Source organism: Paralichthys olivaceus, chromosome 23, assembly GCF_024713975.1.
Source record: "Paralichthys olivaceus isolate ysfri-2021 chromosome 23, ASM2471397v2, whole genome shotgun sequence".
In the NCBI taxonomy this organism is placed as follows: Eukaryota; Metazoa; Chordata; class Actinopteri; order Pleuronectiformes; family Paralichthyidae; genus Paralichthys; species Paralichthys olivaceus.
Genome location: NC_091115.1, coordinates 4,523,598 through 4,549,144, shown reverse-complemented (window position 1 = coordinate 4,549,144; position 25,547 = coordinate 4,523,598). Strand labels below are relative to the sequence as shown.

The 25,547-nt window shown below is 31.3% G+C and overlaps 1 long non-coding RNA gene across 1 annotated transcript in view; it reads left to right on the top strand.

Annotated features, from left to right (window-relative positions):
• Positions 1-23,311, top strand: part of LOC138406811 (uncharacterized) — a 30,009-nt gene extending 6,698 nt beyond the window's left edge. Inside the window, exon 4 of the long non-coding RNA XR_011240207.1 lies at positions 22,853-23,311. This is a non-coding gene — a long non-coding RNA (uncharacterized lncRNA). The remainder of the gene's footprint in view (positions 1-22,852) is intronic.
• Positions 23,312-25,547: the final 2,236 nt, after the last annotated feature.

Below are 25,547 nucleotides of genomic sequence, written 5' to 3'. Positions count from 1 at the left end.
GGCTAAAATTTGAACGACATACTAACCTATGACTTTTTGTGCAATTTTGAACGACATACTAACCTATGATTTTTTTTGTAAAATTTGGAACGACATACTAACCTATGACTTTTTTTTGTAAAATTTGGAACGACATACTAACCTATGACTTTTTTTGTAAAATTTTGAACGACATACTAACCTATGACTTTTTTGTGCAATTTTGAACGACATACTAACCTATGACTTTTTTGTAAAATTTGGAACGACATACTAACCTATGACTTTTTTGTGAAATTTTGAACGACATACTAACCTATGACTTTTTTTTGTGAAATTTGGAACGACATACTAACCTATGACTTTTTTGTACAATTTTGAACGACATACTAACCTATGACTTTTTTGTGCAATTTTGAACGACATACTAACCTATGACTTTTTTGGCTAAAATTTGGAACGACATACTAACCTATGACTTTTTTGGCTAAAATTTGAACGACATACTAACCTATGACTTTTTGTGCAATTTTGAACGACATACTAACCTATGACTTTTTTTTGTAAAATTTGGAACGACACTAACCTATGACTTTTTTTTGTAAAATTTGGAACGCCATACTAACCTATGACCTTTTTTGTAAAATTTTGAACGACATACTAACCTATGACTTTTTTGTGAAATTTCGAACGACATACTAACCTATGACTTTTTTTGGGGAAAATTTGGAACGACATACTAACCTATGACTTTTTTGTGCAATTTTGAACGACATACTAACCTATGACTTTTTTGGCTAAAATTTGGAATGACATACTAACCTATGACTTTTTTTTGTAAAATTTGGAACGCCATACTAACCTATGACCTTTTTTGTAAAATTTTGAACGACATACTAACCTATGACTTTTTTGTGAAATTTGGAACGACATACTAACCTATGACTTTTTTGGCTAAAATTTGGAACGACATACTAACCTATGACTTTTTTGTGCAATTTTGAACGACATACTAACCTATGACTTTTTTGGCTAAAATTTGGAACGACATACTAACCTATGACTTTTTTGTACTATTTTGAACGACATACTAACCTATGACTTTTTTGTAAAATTTGGAACGACATACTAACCTATGACTTTTTTGTGCAATTTTGAACGACATACTAACCTATGACTTTTTTGGCTAAAATTTGGAACGACATACTAACCTATGACTTTTTTGTACAATTTTGAACGACATACTAACCTATGACTTTTTTGTAAAATTTGGAACGACATACTAACCTATGACTTTTTTGTGCAATTTTGAACGACATACTAACCTATGACTTTTTTGGCTAAAATTTGAACGACATACTAACCTATGACTTTTTGTGCAATTTTGAACGACATACTAACCTATGACTTTTTTGTAAAATTTGGAACGACATACTAACCTATGACTTTTTTGTGCAATTTTGAACGACATACTAACCTATGACTTTTTCGTGCAATTTTGAACGACATACTAACCTATGACTTTTTTTTGTAAAATTTGGAACGACATACTAACCTATGACTTTTCGTGCAATTTTGAACGACATACTAACCTATGACTTTTTGTGCAATTTTGAACGACATACTAACCTATGACTTTTTTTTGTAAAATTTTGAACGACATACTAACCTATGACTTTTTTGTGAATTTGGAACGACATACTAACCTATGACTTTTTTGGCTAAAATTTGGAACGACATACTAACCTATGACTTTTTTGTACAATTTTGAACGACATACTAACCTATGACTTTTTTGTGCAATTTTGAACGACATACTAACCTATGACTTTTTGTGCAATTTTGAACGACATACTAACCTATGACTTTTTTGGGTAAAATTTCGAACGACATACTAACCTATGACTTTTTTTTGTAAATTTGGAACGACATACTAACCTATGACTTTTTTGTGCAATTTTGAACGACATACTAACCTATGACTTTTTTTTGTAAAATTTGGAACGACATACTAACCTATGACATTTTTTTGTAAAATTTGGAACGCCATACTAACCCATGACCTTTTTTGTAAAATTTTGAACGACATACTAACCTATGACCTTTTTTGTAAAATTTTGAACGACATACTAACCTATGACTTTTTTGTGCAATTTTGAACGACATACTAACCTATGACTTTTTTGTAAAATTTGGAACGACATACTAACCTATGACTTTTTTGTGCAATTTTGAACGACATACTAACCTATGACTTTTTCGTGCAATTTTGAACGACATACTAACCTATGACTTTTTTTTGTAAAATTTGGAACGACATACTAACCTATGACTTTTCGTGCAATTTTGAACGACATACTAACCTATGACTTTTTGTGCAATTTTGAACGACATACTAACCTATGACTTTTTTTTGTAAAATTTTGAACGACATACTAACCTATGACTTTTTTGTGAATTTGGAACGACATACTAACCTATGACTTTTTTGGCTAAAATTTGGAACGACATACTAACCTATGACTTTTTTGTACAATTTTGAACGACATACTAACCTATGACTTTTTTGTGCAATTTTGAACGACATACTAACCTATGACTTTTTGTGCAATTTTGAACGACATACTAACCTATGACTTTTTTGGGTAAAATTTCGAACGACATACTAACCTATGACTTTTTTTTGTAAATTTGGAACGACATACTAACCTATGACTTTTTTGTGCAATTTTGAACGACATACTAACCTATGACTTTTTTTTGTAAAATTTGGAACGACATACTAACCTATGACATTTTTTTGTAAAATTTGGAACGCCATACTAACCCATGACCTTTTTTGTAAAATTTTGAACGACATACTAACCTATGACCTTTTTTGTAAAATTTTGAACGACATACTAACCTATGACTTTTTTGTGAAATTTGGAACGACATACTAACCTATGACTTTTTTTGGGGAAAATTTTGAACGACATACTAACCTATGACTTTTTTGTGCAATTTTGAACGACATACTAACCTATGACTTTTTTGGCTAAAATTTGGAACGACATACTAACCTATGACTTTTTTGTACAATTTGGAACGACATACTAACCTATGACTTTTTTGTGCAATTTTGAACGACATACTAACCTATGACTTTTTTGGCTAAAATTTGAACGACATACTAACCTATGACTTTTTGTGCAATTTTGAACGACATACTAACCTATGACTTTTTTGTGAAATTTGGAACGACATACTAACCTATGACTTTTTTGGCTAAAATTTGAACGACATACTAACCTATGACTTTTTTGGCTAAAATTTGAACGACATACTAACCTATGACTTTTTTGTACAATTTGGAACGACATACTAACCTATGACTTTTTTGTGCAATTTTGAACGACATACTAACCTATGACTTTTTTTTGTAAAATTTGGAACGACATACTAACCTATGACTTTTTTTTGTAAAATTTGAACGACATACTAACCTATGACTTTTTGTGCAATTTTGAACGACATACTAACCTATGACTTTTTTGTGCAATTTTGAACGACATACTAACCTATGACTTTTTTGGCTAAAATTTGGAACGACATACTAACCTATGACTTTTTTGTACTATTTTGAACGACATACTAACCTATGACTTTTTTGTAAAATTTGGAACGACATACTAACCTATGACTTTTTTGTGCAATTTTGAACGACATACTAACCTATGACTTTTTTGGCTAAAATTTGGAACGACATACTAACCTATGACTTTTTTGTACAATTTTGAACGACATACTAACCTATGACTTTTTTGTAAAATTTGGAACGACATACTAACCTATGACTTTTTTGTGCAATTTTGAACGACATACTAACCTATGACTTTTTTGGCTAAAATTTGAACGACATACTAACCTATGACTTTTTGTGCAATTTTGAACGACATACTAACCTATGACTTTTTTGTAAAATTTGGAACGACATACTAACCTATGACTTTTTTGTGCAATTTTGAACGACATACTAACCTATGACTTTTTCGTGCAATTTTGAACGACATACTAACCTATGACTTTTTTTTGTAAAATTTGGAACGACATACTAACCTATGACTTTTCGTGCAATTTTGAACGACATACTAACCTATGACTTTTTGTGCAATTTTGAACGACATACTAACCTATGACTTTTTTTTGTAAAATTTTGAACGACATACTAACCTATGACTTTTTTGTGAATTTGGAACGACATACTAACCTATGACTTTTTTGGCTAAAATTTGGAACGACATACTAACCTATGACTTTTTTGTACAATTTTGAACGACATACTAACCTATGACTTTTTTGTGCAATTTTGAACGACATACTAACCTATGACTTTTTGTGCAATTTTGAACGACATACTAACCTATGACTTTTTTGGGTAAAATTTCGAACGACATACTAACCTATGACTTTTTTTTGTAAATTTGGAACGACATACTAACCTATGACTTTTTTGTGCAATTTTGAACGACATACTAACCTATGACTTTTTTTTGTAAAATTTGGAACGACATACTAACCTATGACATTTTTTTGTAAAATTTGGAACGCCATACTAACCCATGACCTTTTTTGTAAAATTTTGAACGACATACTAACCTATGACCTTTTTTGTAAAATTTTGAACGACATACTAACCTATGACTTTTTTGTGAAATTTGGAACGACATACTAACCTATGACTTTTTTTGGGGAAAATTTGAACGACATACTAACCTATGACTTTTTGTGCAATTTTGAACGACATACTAACCTATGACTTTTTTGTAAAATTTGGAACGACATACTAACCTATGACTTTTTTGTGCAATTTTGAACGACATACTAACCTATGACTTTTTCGTGCAATTTTGAACGACATACTAACCTATGACTTTTTTTTGTAAAATTTGGAACGACATACTAACCTATGACTTTTCGTGCAATTTTGAACGACATACTAACCTATGACTTTTTGTGCAATTTTGAACGACATACTAACCTATGACTTTTTTTTGTAAAATTTTGAACGACATACTAACCTATGACTTTTTTGTGAATTTGGAACGACATACTAACCTATGACTTTTTTGGCTAAAATTTGGAACGACATACTAACCTATGACTTTTTTGTACAATTTTGAACGACATACTAACCTATGACTTTTTTGTGCAATTTTGAACGACATACTAACCTATGACTTTTTGTGCAATTTTGAACGACATACTAACCTATGACTTTTTTGGGTAAAATTTCGAACGACATACTAACCTATGACTTTTTTTTGTAAATTTGGAACGACATACTAACCTATGACTTTTTTGTGCAATTTTGAACGACATACTAACCTATGACTTTTTTTTGTAAAATTTGGAACGACATACTAACCTATGACATTTTTTTGTAAAATTTGGAACGCCATACTAACCCATGACCTTTTTTGTAAAATTTTGAACGACATACTAACCTATGACCTTTTTTGTAAAATTTTGAACGACATACTAACCTATGACTTTTTTGTGAAATTTGGAACGACATACTAACCTATGACTTTTTTTGGGGAAAATTTTGAACGACATACTAACCTATGACTTTTTTGTGCAATTTTGAACGACATACTAACCTATGACTTTTTTGGCTAAAATTTGGAACGACATACTAACCTATGACTTTTTTGTACAATTTGGAACGACATACTAACCTATGACTTTTTTGTGCAATTTTGAACGACATACTAACCTATTACTTTTTGTGCAATTTTGAACGACATACTAACCTATGACTTTTTTGTGAAATTTGGAACGACATACTAACCTATGACTTTTTTGGCTAAAATTTGAACGACATACTAACCTATGACTTTTTTGGCTAAAATTTGAACGACATACTAACCTATGACTTTTTTGTACAATTTGGAACGACATACTAACCTATGACTTTTTTGTGCAATTTTGAACGACATACTAACCTATGACTTTTTTGGCTAAAATTTGAACGACATACTAACCTATGACTTTTTGTGCAATTTTGAACGACATACTAACCTATGACTTTTTGTGCAATTTTGAACGACATACTAACCTATGACTTTTTTTTGTAAAATTTGGAACGACATACTAACCTATGACTTTTTTTTGTAAAATTTGAACGACATACTAACCTATGACTTTTTGTGCAATTTTGAACGACATACTAACCTATGACTTTTTCATGCAATTTTGAACGACATACTAACCTATGACTTTTTTGTGCAATTTTGAACGACATACTAACCTATGACTTTTTTGTGCAATTTTGAACGACATACTAACCTATGACTTTTTTGGCTAAAATTTGGAACGACATACTAACCTATGACTTTTTTGGCTAAAATTTGAACGACATACTAACCTATGACTTTTTGTGCAATTTTGAACGACATACTAACCTATGACTTTTTTGTGAAATTTGGAACGACATACTAACCTATGACTTTTTTGTAAAATTTGGAACGACATACTAACCTATGACTTTTTTGTGCAATTTTGAACGACATACTAACCTATGACTTTTTTGGCTAAAATTTGAACGACATACTAACCTATGACTTTTTGTGCAATTTTGAAAGACATACTAACCTATGACTTTTTTGTGCAATTTTGAACGACATACTAACCTATGACTTTTTTGTAAAATTTGGAACGACATACTAACCTATGACTTTTTTGTGCAATTTTGAACGACATACTAACCTATGACTTTTTTGGCTAAAATTTGAACGACATACTAACCTATGACTTTTTTGTACAATTTTGAACGACATACTAACCTATGACTTTTTTGTACAATTTTGAACGACATACTAACCTATGACTTTTTTGTGCAATTTTGAACGACATACTAACCTATGACTTTTTTGGCTAAAATTTGGAACGACATACTAACCTATGACTTTTTTGGCTAAAATTTGGAACGACATACTAACCTATGACTTTTCGTGCAATTTTGAACGACATACTAACCTATGACTTTTTTTTGTAAAATTTGGAACGACATACTAACCTATGACTTTTTTGTGAAATTTGGAACGACATACTAACCTATGACTTTTTTGGCTAAAATTTGAACGACATACTAACCTATGACTTTTTGTGCAATTTTGAACGACATACTAACCTATGACTTTTTTGTGCAATTTTGAACGACATACTAACCTATGACTTTTTTGGCTAAAATTTGGAACGACATACTAACCTATGACTTTTTTGGCTAAAATTTGAACGACATACTAACCTATGACTTTTTGTGCAATTTTGAACGACATACTAACCTATGACTTTTTTGTAAAATTTGGAACGACATACTAACCTATGACTTTTTTGGCTAAAATTTGAACGACATACTAACCTATGACTTTTTGTGCAATTTTGAACGACATACTAACCTATGACTTTTTTGTAAAATTTGGAACGACATACTAACCTATGACTTTTTTGTAAAATTTGGAACGACATACTAACCTATGACTTTTTTGTGCAATTTTGAACGACATACTAACCTATGACTTTTTTGTACAATTTTGAACGACATACTAACCTATGACTTTTTGTGCAATTTTGAACGACATACTAACCTATGACTTTTTTGTAAAATTTGGAACGACATACTAACCTATGACTTTTTCATGCAATTTTGAACGACATACTAACCTATGACTTTTTTTTGTAAAATTTGGAACGACATACTAACTTATGACTTTTCGTGCAATTTTGAACGACATACTAACCTATGACTTTTTTGTGCAATTTGGAACGACATACTAACCTATGACTTTTTGTGCAATTTTGAACGACATACTAACCTATGACTTTTTTTTGTAAAATTTTGAACGACATACTAACCTATGACTTTTTTGGGTAAAATTTGAACGACATACTAACCTATGACTTTTTGTGCAATTTTGAACGACATACTAACCTATGACTTTTTTGTGAAATTTGGAACGACATACGAACCTATGACTTTTTTGTAAAATTTGGAACGAGATACTAACCTATGACTTTTTTGTGCAATTTTGAACAACATACTAACCTATGACTTTTTTGGCTAAAATTTGAACGACATACTAACCTATGACTTTTTGTGCAATTTTGAAAGACATACTAACCTATGACTTTTTTGTGCAATTTTGAACGACATACTAACCTATGACTTTTTTGTACAATTTTGAATGACATACTAACCTATGACTTTTTTGTACAATTTTGAACGACATACTAACCTATGACTTTTTTGTGCAATTTTGAACGACATACTAACCTATGACTTTTTTGTGCAATTTTGAACGACATACTAACCTATGACTTTTTTTGGGGAAAATTTTGAACGACATACTAACCTATGACTTTTTTGTGCAATTTTGAACGACATACTAACCTATGACTTTTTCATGCAATTTTGAACGACATACTAACCTATGACTTTTTTTTGTAAAATTTGGAACGACATACTAACCTATGACTTTTCGTGCAATTTTGAACGACATACTAACCTATGACTTTTTGTGCAATTTTGAACGACATACTAACCTATGACTTTTTTGTGCAATTTGGAACGACATACTAACCTATGACTTTTTTGGCTAAAATTTGAACGACATACTAACCTATGACTTTTTGTGCAATTTTGAACGACATACTAACCTATGACTTTTTTGTGCAATTTTGAACGACATACTAACCTATGACTTTTTTGTGCAATTTTGAACGACATACTAACCTATGACTTTTTTGGCTAAAATTTGAACGACATACTAACCAATGACTTTTTGTGCAATTTTGAACGACATACTAACCTATGACTTTTCGTGCAATTTTGAACGACATACTAACCTATGACTTTTTGTGCAATTTTGAACGACATACTAACCTATGACTTTTTTTTGTAAAATTTGGAACGACATACTAACCTATGACTTTTTTGTGAAATTTGGAACGACATACTAACCTATGACTTTTTTGGCTAAAATTTGAACGTCATACTAACCTATGACTTTTTGTGCAATTTTGAACGACATACTAACCTATGACTTTTTTGTACAATTTTGAACGACATACTAACCTATGACTTTTTTGTGCAATTTTGAACGACATACTAACCTATGACTTTTTTGGCTAAAATTTGGAACGACATACTAACCTATGACTTTTTTGTAAAATTTGGAACAACATACTAACCTATGACTTTTTCATGCAATTTTGAACGACATACTAACCTATGACTTTTTTTTGTAAAATTTGGAACGACATACTAACATATGACTTTTCGTGCAATTTTGAACGACATACTAACCTATGACTTTTTGTGCAATTTTGAACGACATACTAACCTATGACTTTTTTGTGCAATTTGGAACGACATACTAACCTATGACTTTTTGTGCAATTTTGAACGACATACTAACCTATGACTTTTTTGTGCAATTTGGAACGACATACTAACCTATGACTTTTTTGGCTAAAATTTGAACGACATACTAACCTATGACTTTTTGTGCAATTTTGAACGACATACTAACCAATGACTTTTTGTGCAATTTTGAACGACATACTAACCTATGACTTTTTTTTGTAAAATTTGGAACGACATACTAACCTATGACTTTTCGTGCAATTTTGAACGACATACTAACCTATGACTTTTCGTGCAATTTTGAACGACATACTAACCTATGACTTTTTGTGCAATTTTGAACGACATACTAACCTATGACTTTTTTGTGCAATTTGGAACGACATACTAACCTATGACTTTTTTGGCTAAAATTTGAACGACATACTAACCTATGACTTTTTTGGCTAAAATTTGAACGACATACTAACCTATGACTTTTTTGTACAATTTTGAACGACATACTAACCTATGACTTTTTGTGCAATTTTGAACGACATACTAACCTATGACTTTTTTTGTAAAATTTGAAACGACATACTAACCTATGACTTTTTTGGCTAAAATTTGAACGACATACTAACCTATGACTTTTTGTGGTAAAATTTTGAACGACATACTAACCTATGACTTTTTTGTGCAATTTGGAACGACATACTAACCTATGACTTTTTGTGCAATTTTGAACGACATACTAACCTATGACTTTTTTGTACAATTTTGAACGACATACTAACCTATGACTTTTTTGTGCAATTTTGAACGACATACTAACCTATGACTTTTTTTGGGGAAAATTTTGAACGACATACTAACCTATGACTTTTTTGTGCAATTTTGAACGACATACTAACCTATGACTTTTTCATGCAATTTTGAACGACATACTAACCTATGACTTTTTTTTGTAAAATTTGGAACGACATACTAACCTATGACTTTTCGTGCAATTTTGAACGACATACTAACCTATGACTTTTCGTGCAATTTTGAACGACATACTAACCTATGACTTTTTGTGCAATTTTGAACGACATACTAACCTATGACTTTTTTGTGCAATTTGGAACGACATACTAACCTATGACTTTTTTGGCTAAAATTTGAACGACATACTAACCTATGACTTTTTGTGCAATTTTGAACGACATACTAACCTATGACTTTTTTGTGCAATTTTGAACGACATACTAACCTATGACTTTTTTGTGCAATTTTGAACGACATACTAACCTATGACTTTTTTGTGCAATTTTGAACGACATACTAACCTATGACTTTTTTGGCTAAAATTTGAACGACATACTAACCAATGACTTTTTGTGCAATTTTGAACGACATACTAACCTATGACTTTTCGTGCAATTTTGAACGACATACTAACCTATGACTTTTTGTGCAATTTTGAACGACATACTAACCTATGACTTTTTTTTGTAAAATTTGGAACGACATACTAACCTATGACTTTTTTGTGAAATTTGGAACGACATACTAACCTATGACTTTTTTGGCTAAAATTTGAACGACATACTAACCTATGACTTTTTGTGCAATTTTGAACGACATACTAACCTATGACTTTTTTGGGTAAAATTTCGAACGACATACTAACCTATGACTTTTTTTTGTAAATTTGGAACGACATACTAACCTATGACTTTTTTGTGCAATTTTGAACGACATACTAACCTATGACTTTTTTTTGTAAAATTTGGAACGACATACTAACCTATGACATTTTTTTGTAAAATTTGGAACGCCATACTAACCCATGACCTTTTTTGTAAAATTTTGAACGACATACTAACCTATGACCTTTTTTGTAAAATTTTGAACGACATACTAACCTATGACTTTTTTGTGAAATTTGGAACGACATACTAACCTATGACTTTTTTTGGGGAAAATTTGAACGACATACTAACCTATGACTTTTTGTGCAATTTTGAACGACATACTAACCTATGACTTTTTTGTAAAATTTGGAACGACATACTAACCTATGACTTTTTTGTGCAATTTTGAACGACATACTAACCTATGACTTTTTCGTGCAATTTTGAACGACATACTAACCTATGACTTTTTTTTGTAAAATTTGGAACGACATACTAACCTATGACTTTTCGTGCAATTTTGAACGACATACTAACCTATGACTTTTTGTGCAATTTTGAACGACATACTAACCTATGACTTTTTTTTGTAAAATTTTGAACGACATACTAACCTATGACTTTTTTGTGAATTTGGAACGACATACTAACCTATGACTTTTTTGGCTAAAATTTGGAACGACATACTAACCTATGACTTTTTTGTACAATTTTGAACGACATACTAACCTATGACTTTTTTGTGCAATTTTGAACGACATACTAACCTATGACTTTTTGTGCAATTTTGAACGACATACTAACCTATGACTTTTTTGGGTAAAATTTCGAACGACATACTAACCTATGACTTTTTTTTGTAAATTTGGAACGACATACTAACCTATGACTTTTTTGTGCAATTTTGAACGACATACTAACCTATGACTTTTTTTTGTAAAATTTGGAACGACATACTAACCTATGACATTTTTTTGTAAAATTTGGAACGCCATACTAACCCATGACCTTTTTTGTAAAATTTTGAACGACATACTAACCTATGACCTTTTTTGTAAAATTTTGAACGACATACTAACCTATGACTTTTTTGTGAAATTTGGAACGACATACTAACCTATGACTTTTTTTGGGGAAAATTTTGAACGACATACTAACCTATGACTTTTTTGTGCAATTTTGAACGACATACTAACCTATGACTTTTTTGGCTAAAATTTGGAACGACATACTAACCTATGACTTTTTTGTACAATTTGGAACGACATACTAACCTATGACTTTTTTGTGCAATTTTGAACGACATACTAACCTATTACTTTTTGTGCAATTTTGAACGACATACTAACCTATGACTTTTTTGTGAAATTTGGAACGACATACTAACCTATGACTTTTTTGGCTAAAATTTGAACGACATACTAACCTATGACTTTTTTGGCTAAAATTTGAACGACATACTAACCTATGACTTTTTTGTACAATTTGGAACGACATACTAACCTATGACTTTTTTGTGCAATTTTGAACGACATACTAACCTATGACTTTTTTGGCTAAAATTTGAACGACATACTAACCTATGACTTTTTGTGCAATTTTGAACGACATACTAACCTATGACTTTTTGTGCAATTTTGAACGACATACTAACCTATGACTTTTTTTTGTAAAATTTGGAACGACATACTAACCTATGACTTTTTTTTGTAAAATTTGAACGACATACTAACCTATGACTTTTTGTGCAATTTTGAACGACATACTAACCTATGACTTTTTCATGCAATTTTGAACGACATACTAACCTATGACTTTTTTGTGCAATTTTGAACGACATACTAACCTATGACTTTTTTGTGCAATTTTGAACGACATACTAACCTATGACTTTTTTGGCTAAAATTTGGAACGACATACTAACCTATGACTTTTTTGGCTAAAATTTGAACGACATACTAACCTATGACTTTTTGTGCAATTTTGAACGACATACTAACCTATGACTTTTTTGTGAAATTTGGAACGACATACTAACCTATGACTTTTTTGTAAAATTTGGAACGACATACTAACCTATGACTTTTTTGTGCAATTTTGAACGACATACTAACCTATGACTTTTTTGGCTAAAATTTGAACGACATACTAACCTATGACTTTTTGTGCAATTTTGAAAGACATACTAACCTATGACTTTTTTGTGCAATTTTGAACGACATACTAACCTATGACTTTTTTGTAAAATTTGGAACGACATACTAACCTATGACTTTTTTGTGCAATTTTGAACGACATACTAACCTATGACTTTTTTGGCTAAAATTTGAACGACATACTAACCTATGACTTTTTTGTACAATTTTGAACGACATACTAACCTATGACTTTTTTGTACAATTTTGAACGACATACTAACCTATGACTTTTTTGTGCAATTTTGAACGACATACTAACCTATGACTTTTTTGGCTAAAATTTGGAACGACATACTAACCTATGACTTTTTTGGCTAAAATTTGGAACGACATACTAACCTATGACTTTTCGTGCAATTTTGAACGACATACTAACCTATGACTTTTTTTTGTAAAATTTGGAACGACATACTAACCTATGACTTTTTTGTGAAATTTGGAACGACATACTAACCTATGACTTTTTTGGCTAAAATTTGAACGACATACTAACCTATGACTTTTTGTGCAATTTTGAACGACATACTAACCTATGACTTTTTTGTGCAATTTTGAACGACATACTAACCTATGACTTTTTTGGCTAAAATTTGGAACGACATACTAACCTATGACTTTTTTGGCTAAAATTTGAACGACATACTAACCTATGACTTTTTGTGCAATTTTGAACGACATACTAACCTATGACTTTTTTGTAAAATTTGGAACGACATACTAACCTATGACTTTTTTGGCTAAAATTTGAACGACATACTAACCTATGACTTTTTGTGCAATTTTGAACGACATACTAACCTATGACTTTTTTGTAAAATTTGGAACGACATACTAACCTATGACTTTTTTGTAAAATTTGGAACGACATACTAACCTATGACTTTTTTGTGCAATTTTGAACGACATACTAACCTATGACTTTTTTGTACAATTTTGAACGACATACTAACCTATGACTTTTTGTGCAATTTTGAACGACATACTAACCTATGACTTTTTTGTAAAATTTGGAACGACATACTAACCTATGACTTTTTCATGCAATTTTGAACGACATACTAACCTATGACTTTTTTTTGTAAAATTTGGAACGACATACTAACTTATGACTTTTCGTGCAATTTTGAACGACATACTAACCTATGACTTTTTTGTGCAATTTGGAACGACATACTAACCTATGACTTTTTGTGCAATTTTGAACGACATACTAACCTATGACTTTTTTTTGTAAAATTTTGAACGACATACTAACCTATGACTTTTTTGGGTAAAATTTGAACGACATACTAACCTATGACTTTTTGTGCAATTTTGAACGACATACTAACCTATGACTTTTTTGTGAAATTTGGAACGACATACGAACCTATGACTTTTTTGTAAAATTTGGAACGAGATACTAACCTATGACTTTTTTGTGCAATTTTGAACAACATACTAACCTATGACTTTTTTGGCTAAAATTTGAACGACATACTAACCTATGACTTTTTGTGCAATTTTGAAAGACATACTAACCTATGACTTTTTTGTACAATTTTGAATGACATACTAACCTATGACTTTTTTGTACAATTTTGAACGACATACTAACCTATGACTTTTTTGTGCAATTTTGAACGACATACTAACCTATGACTTTTTTGTGCAATTTTGAACGACATACTAACCTATGACTTTTTTTGGGGAAAATTTTGAACGACATACTAACCTATGACTTTTTTGTGCAATTTTGAACGACATACTAACCTATGACTTTTTCATGCAATTTTGAACGACATACTAACCTATGACTTTTTTTTGTAAAATTTGGAACGACATACTAACCTATGACTTTTCGTGCAATTTTGAACGACATACTAACCTATGACTTTTTGTGCAATTTTGAACGACATACTAACCTATGACTTTTTTGTGCAATTTGGAACGACATACTAACCTATGACTTTTTTGGCTAAAATTTGAACGACATACTAACCTATGACTTTTTGTGCAATTTTGAACGACATACTAACCTATGACTTTTTTGTGCAATTTTGAACGACATACTAACCTATGACTTTTTTGTGCAATTTTGAACGACATACTAACCTATGACTTTTTTGGCTAAAATTTGAACGACATACTAACCAATGACTTTTTGTGCAATTTTGAACGACATACTAACCTATGACTTTTCGTGCAATTTTGAACGACATACTAACCTATGACTTTTTGTGCAATTTTGAACGACATACTAACCTATGACTTTTTTTTGTAAAATTTGGAACGACATACTAACCTATGACTTTTTTGTGAAATTTGGAACGACATACTAACCTATGACTTTTTTGGCTAAAATTTGAACGTCATACTAACCTATGACTTTTTGTGCAATTTTGAACGACATACTAACCTATGACTTTTTTGTACAATTTTGAACGACATACTAACCTATGACTTTTTTGTGCAATTTTGAACGACATACTAACCTATGACTTTTTTGGCTAAAATTTGGAACGACATACTAACCTATGACTTTTTTGTAAAATTTGGAACAACATACTAACCTATGACTTTTTCATGCAATTTTGAACGACATACTAACCTATGACTTTTTTTTGTAAAATTTGGAACGACATACTAACATATGACTTTTCGTGCAATTTTGAACGACATACTAACCTATGACTTTTTGTGCAATTTTGAACGACATACTAACCTATGACTTTTTTGTGCAATTTGGAACGACATACTAACCTATGACTTTTTGTGCAATTTTGAACGACATACTAACCTATGACTTTTTTGTGCAATTTGGAACGACATACTAACCTATGACTTTTTTGGCTAAAATTTGAACGACATACTAACCTATGACTTTTTGTGCAATTTTGAACGACATACTAACCAATGACTTTTTGTGCAATTTTGAACGACATACTAACCTATGACTTTTTTTTGTAAAATTTGGAACGACATACTAACCTATGACTTTTCGTGCAATTTTGAACGACATACTAACCTATGACTTTTCGTGCAATTTTGAACGACATACTAACCTATGACTTTTTGTGCAATTTTGAACGACATACTAACCTATGACTTTTTTGTGCAATTTGGAACGACATACTAACCTATGACTTTTTTGGCTAAAATTTGAACGACATACTAACCTATGACTTTTTTGGCTAAAATTTGAACGACATACTAACCTATGACTTTTTTGTACAATTTTGAACGACATACTAACCTATGACTTTTTGTGCAATTTTGAACGACATACTAACCTATGACTTTTTTTGTAAAATTTGAAACGACATACTAACCTATGACTTTTTTGGCTAAAATTTGAACGACATACTAACCTATGACTTTTTTGTGCAATTTGGAACGACATACTAACCTATGACTTTTTGTGCAATTTTGAACGACATACTAACCTATGACTTTTTTGTACAATTTTGAAAGACATACTAACCTATGACTTTTTTGTGCAATTTTGAACGACATACTAACCTATGACTTTTTTGTACAATTTTGAATGACATACTAACCTATGACTTTTTTGTACAATTTTGAACGACATACTAACCTATGACTTTTTTGTGCAATTTTGAACGACATACTAACCTATGACTTTTTTTGGGGAAAATTTTGAACGACATACTAACCTATGACTTTTTTGTGCAATTTTGAACGACATACTAACCTATGACTTTTTCATGCAATTTTGAACGACATACTAACCTATGACTTTTTTTTGTAAAATTTGGAACGACATACTAACCTATGACTTTTCGTGCAATTTTGAACGACATACTAACCTATGACTTTTCGTGCAATTTTGAACGACATACTAACCTATGACTTTTTGTGCAATTTTGAACGACATACTAACCTATGACTTTTTTGTGCAATTTGGAACGACATACTAACCTATGACTTTTTTGGCTAAAATTTGAACGACATACTAACCTATGACTTTTTGTGCAATTTTGAACGACATACTAACCTATGACTTTTTTGTGCAATTTTGAACGACATACTAACCTATGACTTTTTTGTGCAATTTTGAACGACATACTAACCTATGACTTTTTTGTGCAATTTTGAACGACATACTAACCTATGACTTTTTTGGCTAAAATTTGAACGACATACTAACCAATGACTTTTTGTGCAATTTTGAACGACATACTAACCTATGACTTTTCGTGCAATTTTGAACGACATACTAACCTATGACTTTTTGTGCAATTTTGAACGACATACTAACCTATGACTTTTTTTTGTAAAATTTGGAACGACATACTAACCTATGACTTTTTTGTGAAATTTGGAACGACATACTAACCTATGACTTTTTTGGCTAAAATTTGAACGACATACTAACCTATGACTTTTTGTGCAATTTTGAACGACATACTAACCTATGACTTTTTTGTACAATTTTGAACGACATACTAACCTATGACTTTTTTGTGCAATTTTGAACGACATACTAACCTATGACTTTTTTGGCTAAAATTTGGAACGACATACTAACCAATGACTTTTTGTGCAATTTTGAACGACATACTAACCTATGACTTTTTTGTGCAATTTTGAACGACATACTAACCTATGACTTTTTTGGCTAAAATTTGGAACGACATACTAACCTATGACTTTTTTGTAAAATTTGGAACGACATACTAACCTATGACTTTTTGTGCAATTTTGAACGACATACTAACCTATGACTTTTTTTTGTAAAATTTTGAACGACATACTAACCTATGACTTTTTTGGGTAAAATTTGAACGACATACTAACCTATGACTTTTTGTGCAATTTTGAACGACATACTAACCTATGACTTTTTTGTGAAATTTGGAACGACATACGAACCTATGACTTTTTTGTAAAATTTGGAACGAGATACTAACCTATGACTTTTTTGTGCAATTTTGAACAACATACTAACCTATGACTTTTTTGGCTAAAATTTGAACGACATACTAACCTATGACTTTTTGTGCAATTTTGAAAGACATACTAACCTATGACTTTTTTGTGCAATTTTGAACGACATACTAACCTATGACTTTTTTGTACAATTTTGAATGACATACTAACCTATGACTTTTTTGTACAATTTTGAACGACATACTAACCTATGACTTTTTTGTGCAATTTTGAACGACATACTAACCTATGACTTTTTTTGGGGAAAATTTTGAACGACATACTAACCTATGACTTTTTTGTGCAATTTTGAACGACATACTAACCTATGACTTTTTCATGCAATTTTGAACGACATACTAACCTATGACTTTTTTTTGTAAAATTTGGAACGACATACTAACCTATGACTTTTCGTGCAATTTTGAACGACATACTAACCTATGACTTTTTGTGCAATTTTGAACGACATACTAACCTATGACTTTTTTGTGCAATTTGGAACGACATACTAACCTATGACTTTTTTGGCTAAAATTTGAACGACATACTAACCTATGACTTTTTGTGCAATTTTGAACGACATACTAACCTATGACTTTTTTGTGCAATTTTGAACGACATACTAACCTATGACTTTTTTGGCTAAAATTTGAACGACATACTAACCAATGACTTTTTGTGCAATTTTGAACGACATACTAACCTATGACTTTTCGTGCAATTTTGAACGACATACTAACCTATGACTTTTTGTGCAATTTTGAACGACATACTAACCTATGACTTTTTTTTGTAAAATTTGGAACGACATACTAACCTATGACTTTTTTGTGAAATTTGGAACGACATACTAACCTATGACTTTTTTGGCTAAAATTTGAACGTCATACTAACCTATGACTTTTTGTGCAATTTTGAACGACATACTAACCTATGACTTTTTTGTACAATTTTGAACGACATACTAACCTATGACTTTTTTGTGCAATTTTGAACGACATACTAACCTATGACTTTTTTGGCTAAAATTTGGAACGACATACTAACCTATGACTTTTTTGTAAAATTTGGAACAACATACTAACCTATGACTTTTTCATGCAATTTTGAACGACATACTAACCTATGACTTTTTTTTGTAAAATTTGGAACGACATACTAACATATGACTTTTCGTGCAATTTTGAACGACATACTAACCTATGACTTTTTGTGCAATTTTGAACGACATACTAACCTATGACTTTTTTGTGCAATTTGGAACGACATACTAACCTATGACTTTTTGTGCAATTTTGAACGACATACTAACCTATGACTTTTTTGTGCAATTTGGAACGACATACTAACCTATGACTTTTTTGGCTAAAATTTGAACGACATACTAACCTATGACTTTTTGTGCAATTTTGAACGACATACTAACCTATGACTTTTTTGTACAATTTTGAACGACATACTAACCTATGACTTTTTTGTGCAATTTTGAATGACATACTAACCTATGACTTTTTTGTGCAATTTTGAACGACATACTAACCTATGACTTTTTTGGCTAAAATTTTGAACGACATACTAACCAATGACTTTTTGTGCAATTTTGAACGACATACTAACCTATGACTTTTTTTTGTAAAATTTGGAACGACATACTAACCTATGACTTTTCGTGCAATTTTGAACGACATACTAACCTATGACTTTTCATGCAATTTTGAACGACATACTAACCTATGACTTTTTTGTGCAATTTGGAACGACATACTAACCTATGACTTTTTGTGCAATTTTGAACGACATACTAACCTATGACTTTTTTGTGCAATTTGGAACGACATACTAACCTATGACTTTTTTGGCTAAAATTTGAACGACATACTAACCTATGACTTTTTTGGCTAAAATTTGAACGACATACTAACCTATGACTTTTTTGTACAATTTTGAACGACATACTAACCTATGACTTTTTGTGCAATTTTGAACGACATACTAACCTATGACTTTTTTTGTAAAATTTGAAACGACATACTAACCTATGACTTTTTTGGCTAAAATTTGAACGACATACTAACCTATGACTTTTTGTGGTAAAATTTTGAACGACATACTAACCTATGACTTTTTGTGCAATTTTGAACGACATAATAGCCTATGACTTTTTTGTGCAATTTGGAACGACATACTAACCTATGACTTTTTGTGCAATTTTGAACGACATACTAACCTATGACTTTTTTGTACAATTTTGAAAGACATACTAACCTATGACTTTTTTGTGCAATTTTGAACGACATACTAACCTATGACTTTTTTGTACAATTTTGAATGACATACTAACCTATGACTTTTTTGTACAATTTTGAACGACATACTAACCTATGACTTTTTTGTGCAATTTTGAACGACATACTAACCTATGACTTTTTTTGGGGAAAATTTTGAACGACATACTAACCTATGACTTTTTTGTGCAATTTTGAACGACATACTAACCTATGACTTTTTCATGCAATTTTGAACGACATACTAACCTATGACTTTTTTTTGTAAAATTTGGAACGACATACTAACCTATGACTTTTCGTGCAATTTTGAACGACATACTAACCTATGACTTTTCGTGCAATTTTGAACGACATACTAACCTATGACTTTTTGTGCAATTTTGAACGACATACTAACCTATGACTTTTTTGTGCAATTTGGAACGACATACTAACCTATGACTTTTTTGGCTAAAATTTGAACGACATACTAACCTATGACTTTTTGTGCAATTTTGAACGACATACTAACCTATGACTTTTTTGTGCAATTTTGAACGACATACTAACCTATGACTTTTTTGTGCAATTTTGAACGACATACTAACCTATGACTTTTTTGTGCAATTTTGAACGACATACTAACCTATGACTTTTTTGGCTAAAATTTGAACGACATACTAACCAATGACTTTTTGTGCAATTTTGAACGACATACTAACCTATGACTTTTCGTGCAATTTTGAACGACATACTAACCTATGACTTTTTGTGCAATTTTGAACGACATACTAACCTATGACTTTTTTTTGTAAAATTTGGAACGACATACTAACCTATGACTTTTTTGTGAAATTTGGAACGACATACTAACCTATGACTTTTTTGGCTAAAATTTGAACGACATACTAACCTATGACTTTTTGTGCAATTTTGAACGACATACTAACCTATGACTTTTTTGTACAATTTTGAACGACATACTAACCTATGACTTTTTTGTGCAATTTTGAACGACATACTAACCTATGACTTTTTTGGCTAAAATTTGGAACGACATACTAACCAATGACTTTTTGTGCAATTTTGAACGACATACTAACCTATGACTTTTTTGTGCAATTTTGAACGACATACTAACCTATGACTTTTTTGGCTAAAATTTGGAACGACATACTAACCTATGACTTTTTTGTAAAATTTGGAACAACATACTAACCTATGACTTTTTCATGCAATTTTGAACGACATACTAACCTATGACTTTTTTGTGCAATTTGGAACGACATACTAACCTATGACTTTTTGTGCAATTTTGAACGACATACTAACCTATGACTTTTTTGTGCAATTTGGAACGACATACTAACCTATGACTTTTTTGGCTAAAATTTGAACGACATACTAACCTATGACTTTTTGTGCAATTTTGAACGACATACTAACCTATGACTTTTTTGTACAATTTTGAACGACATACTAACCTATGACTTTTTTGTGCAATTTTGAACGACATACTAACCTATGACTTTTTTGGCTAAAATTTGGAACGACATACTAACCAATGACTTTTTGTGCAATTTTGAACGACATACTAACCTATGACTTTTTTGGCTAAAATTTGAACGACATACTAACCAATGACTTTTTGTGCAATTTTGAACGACATACTAACCTATGACTTTTCGTGCAATTTTGAACGACATACTAACCTATGACTTTTTGTGCAATTTTGAACGACATACTAACCTATGACTTTTTTGTGCAATTTGGAACGACATACTAACCTATGACTTTTTTGGCTAAAATTTGAACGACATACTAACCTATGACTTTTTGTGCAATTTTGAACGACATACTAACCTATGACTTTTTTGTGCAATTTTGAACGACATACTAACCTATGACTTTTTTGTGCAATTTTGAACGACATACTAACCTATGACTTTTTTGGCTAAAATTTGGAACGACATACTAACCTATGACTTTTTTGGCTAAAATTTCAACGACATACTAACCAATGACTTTTTGTGCAATTTTGAACGACATACTAACCTATGACTTTTCGTGCAATTTTGAACGACATACTAACCTATGACTTTTTTGTGCAATTTTGAACGACATACTAACCTATGACTTTTCATGCAATTTTGAACGACATACTAACCTATGACTTTTTTGTGCAATTTTGAACGACATACTAACCTATGACTTTTTTTGGTAAAATTTTGAACGACATACTAACCTATGACTTTTTTGTAAAATTTTGAACGACATACTAACCTATGACTCTTTGTAAAATTTTGAAAAACATACTATGACTTTTTTGCAAAAAAAAATTTTTCATTAATGAATGTTACTAACTAAACTTCTCTCACTGAGTTTCTGTGCTCTCTCGTCCAGCAGGTTCTCATGGATCATGGCTGCTCTGGGTCATCGATCGTGGTTGCCACTACTGCCATGGCCCTGCCTGACATCCACTCTTGTTATTATTAGTCATCATTCTATGACATTAATATTAACTTGTTTATTATTGTAGCATTGTTATATATTACCACCACTGCTAACCATTGTTACTGTAATCATTGTCTTTCATTGTAATTGTACAATATGTTTCTGTTGCATTGTTCTTTACACGTGACCTCCATTGCACGTCTGTCCGTCCTGGGAGAGGGATCCCTCCTCTGTGGCTCTATAAATAACTATAACCAAGATTACCACATCAATAGCTAGCATAGTTGAAGGATATGGAGTTCTTGACAGTGGAGAGGTTGGCAAAATTCACACTTATGCAACATTAAACAAGACGTGTATTGAAGAAAAAACATTTATTATGAGAACAATAAAAGTATAAACACACAAACTAACAAAGGTGTACATACTATATACAGGTGTGTGTGTTTGGTTTGTGTGTGTGTGTGAGAGAGAGAGAGAATAAGTGAGTGAGTGACTGAGATTCAAAATGGCGGCTGGCCACTATGAAGACAAAAGGCCCCTGGAGTGGTGAGACCATGTGGCTGAGATCAAATGTATGTGTTAAGTTTGTGGAGATGAGTGTGTGAGGTGTTGGTGCCAGGTTACAGAAAGTAGTTAGATGGATGCAAAGCAAGTGATCAGCATAACAGAACTTACATTAACTTTCAAATAACATATAACCAAATATCACAACAACACAAGTCAAACTTATACACATCACATGAAATAGAAATAGGATTAAACAGTCCTTTGCTTAGCCTAACCTTAGCAGGGAAAGAGGCAGAAGAGAGAAGAGAGTGAGGAAAGGGGAAACTCGGCTTATATTGGCCTTGTGACCTCATGGGTAATGGGGCACACAGTGACCAACAGCGGTTGAGAGCTGTCTCCAGGAGCAGTTTTACAACCTATGTGTGAAGATGAAGCACCCTGGGAGACTGAGTTCTGGAAGCTCTCCTTTGTCGCCAGAATGACATACTAACCTATGACTTTTTTTGTAAAATTGAGAACGACATACTAACCTATGACTTTTTTGTAAAATTTTGAACGACATACTAACCTATGACTTTTTTTGTAAAATTGAGAACGACATACCAACCTATGACTTTTTTGTAAAATTTTGAACGACATACTAACCTATGACTTTTTTTGTAAAATTGAGAACGACATACTAACCTATGACTTTTTGTGCAATTTTGAACGACATACTAACCTATGACTTTTTTTTTGTAAAATTTGGAACGACATACTAACCTATGACTTTTTTGTAAAAAATTTAACGACATACTAACCTATGACTTTTCGTGCAATTTTGAACGACATACTAACCTATGACTTTTTTTGTAAAATTTTGAACGACATACTAACCTATGACTTTTTTTGTAAAATTTGGAACGACATACTAACCTATGACTTTTTGTGCAATTTTGAACGACATACTAACCTATGACTTTTTTTTTGTAAAATTTTGAACGACATACTAACCTATGACTTTTTTTGTAAAATTTGGAACGACATACTAACCTATGACTTTTTGTGCAATTTTGAACGACATACTAACCTATGACTTTTTTTTTGTAAAATTTGGAACGACATACTAACCTATGACTTTTTTGTAAAAAATTTAACGACATACTAACCTATGACTTTTCGTGCAATTTTGAACGACATACTAACCTATGACTTTTTTTGTAAAATTTTGAACGACATACTAACCTATGACTTTTTTTTGTAAAATTTTGAACGACATATTAACCTATGACTTTTCGTGCAATTTTGAACGACATACTAACCTATGACTTTTTTGTGCAATTTTGAACGACATACTAACCTATGACTTTTTTTGGGTAAAATTTGAACGACATACTAACCTATGACTTTTTTGTACAATTTTGAACGACATACTAACCTATGACTTTTTTTTGTAAAATTTTGAACGACGTATTAACCTATGACTTTTTGTGCAATTTTGAACGACATACTAACCTATGACTTTTCGTGCAATTTTGAACGACATACTAACCTATGACTTTTTTGTGCAATTTTGAACGACATACTAACCTATGACTTTTTTGTAAAATTTTGAACGACATACTAACCTATGACTTTTTTGTAAAATTTGGAACGACATACTAACCTATGACTTTTTTTGTAAAATTGTGAACGACATACTAACCTATGACTTTTTTTTGGTAAAATTTTGAACGACATACTAACCTATGACTTTTTTTGTAAAATTGAGAACGACATACTAACCTATGACTTTTTGTGCAATTTTGAACGACATACTAACCTATGACTTTTTTGTAAAAAATTTAACGACATACTAACCTATGACTTTTCGTGCAATTTTGAACGACATACTAACCTATGACTTTTTTTGTAAAATTTTGAACGACATACTAACCTATGACTTTTCGTGCAATTTTGAACGACATACTAACCTATGACTTTTTTTTGGTAAAATTTTGAACGACATACTAACCTATGACTTTTTCGTGCAATTTGAACGACATACTAACCTATGACTTTTCATGCAATTTTGAACGACATACTAACCTATGACTTTTTTGTAAAATTTTGAACGACATACTAACCTATGACTTTTTTGTAAAATTGTGAACGACAT